Consider the following 2,236-nt stretch of genomic DNA (forward strand, 5'->3'; position numbering starts at 1 on the left):
GGGAATCCCCCCGTAGCTTCCGCCGTACTCTCACCATTGTGGATTGCCTTGGCCAGAACTTTTCCACTATTTTCGTAATTATTTACGTATTTTTTTTTCGTTGCTGCCTGAAATGTTTCCCGCCTTCTGTGCGTTCCCCCACTGTCTTTTTTTCTCGGACAGGGACAGGGACTGTGATTTTATTAATTTCTGTGTATTTGTGCTTGATGATCCTCGCGTTTACTGGTCTTGTTAACCTAACCGCCTCACAATAAAAAAAAACGGGGCTGCAGCTCCGCTTCCACAAAATCTGTCGTCAACTTCCTGCTAACTTCCTGAATGTCGTCTGCATTTGCGCTTGCGTCTGCGTGGGGATTTGTGGGTGGAGTTCTGTTGTGTGGTGGTGGTGGTGTGTTAGTGGTGGTGCTTAGTGGATTTCCTGTTGTTTGTTCATTGTTGTGGTTTTGTCTGGTCTCTGTGTGTGTGTGTGTGTGTAGTTGTGCATTGTGGTGTTTTTGTCCAGTTTGGTCTATGTGTGTGTACTGAAGTGGTGGTTGTGCGTGGCTGTCTTGGTGTGTGTGTGTTTGTGTGCAGTAGTGGTGTGGCTGCTCTAAAATGGTTGCACCAGTGCATGGCAGGAGGTGGGACCATGAGGAGACCAAGGCCCTCCTCATCAACATTAAGAGCAGCAAGGCGGTGGCCATGCTGTTTGGCAGCTCCTCCTGCCGCAATGAACTTTATTGGGCCCAGATAAAGAGGAGGATGGAGTGAGCAGGCCACCATTGCACAGTTGGACAATTGAAGTCAAAATGGAAGGCACTAAAGCAGTCCGTCAGAGAGGGGATTGCTGCTGCCGAGCGGAGGGCACCGCTGTCCAACCCCCCCGCCTACTACTGGCGCATCCACAGAGTGTGAGTCAAAGCAGGCCAGCCCCCATTTTTGCCGAGGTATATGCCTGGTAAGTTATAGTTATCCCATCCCATCATCAAGCTCAACTAAATATGAAGACAAGGATGTGTACCGAAAATGAAGCGATCTCTTTGTGGTCTCATGTGGAAACAAACAAATCCTGACATTTAGCCTGCAATCCTATGCTTGCTGAACTTGGACAGAAAAAGGTCCCATCATCTTCCGGACACTTTGGCTGGTTGAAGAAGGGATGCTGAGAACTGCATTGCTTTTTCCTGTACAACCACATGGATAGGATTATGCGGGCCTGGCTACAACTCATATTACACACTGACATGCTGTCCATTTCCAGGGAAATGCTGCTGGCTGCTGCCGGTCTCTGCAGTGCACACAGGGGGACTGGCACCAGCCCAGCAGCAACAGGGCCAGCCTCTCGGTGTCATCTTCCTTCTTCATGTAGTGATTGCTGAATTTTTGCACCCCACCCACCCCACCTTTCTACCAAGACATTGGCACTCAAGTCAACTCATGAGCAAGTGTTCATCTGAGAGCTTGGAGATCTGGGTATAGTCCACTCAGCCATGGAAGCTTGCTGGGTGACTTTGGCCCAGTCAGAAAGCCCCAGCCTACCTCAGTGTTGTTGTTGTGAGCATTAAATGGAGAGGAAGAGGCTAATGTGAGCCGCCTTGGGTTCCTTGTGCTAGGAAAAAAGGTGGCATTTATGCAATGCATCAATAGAATAAGCAGATACCATGGCATTGCAAATGTAGAAATGAGGTGACTAGAAGTGCAATCCTGTGCATGTTTACAGAAGTCTAACAGTCCCCATCACACCAAAACTGTCAGTACTGTATAATCTGCCTCCCTAATTATCCCTGCATCATTAGACCTTGTGGTGGGAGGACAGAATCAGTGGTTCTTATGGTAGTGGGGATGGTGATAGACAGATCAATCAGTGACTGTGGTTTTGTTCACTCACCACATATATAAATGCATTCATTCTGTTACTGTGACATCCCACAGCTGCGCATCGTGCCTTGCTGGCGGAGGAGGCACTGAGGGCCGTGGAGAGGGAGAGGACAGAGGAGGAGGAAGACGAAGAGGAGGAGGAGGAAGAGGAAGAGGAGGAGGAGGAAGAGCCAGCAGCAAGAGGAGCAGCATCTGTGGAGGAAGGCCACCCTTCTTCCCCAGATGAAGCCCCTCCTCTTGTGCTCCTGATGCGTCTGATAAGAGACGTCAAGATGCTCAGGAGGACCTGTAAGTAGTACTACAGAATGGCTCCTGACCTGAGCTAACAACTCTGCCTGCAAGATGCATATTACCATTGTGCTTTATTCTTCTCTTTCTA

The sequence above is a fragment of the Heloderma suspectum genome, chromosome 6 (assembly GCF_057233095.1).
Source record: "Heloderma suspectum isolate Gila_16-S chromosome 6, 16-S_ref, whole genome shotgun sequence".
Taxonomy (NCBI): Eukaryota; Metazoa; Chordata; class Lepidosauria; order Squamata; family Helodermatidae; genus Heloderma; species Heloderma suspectum.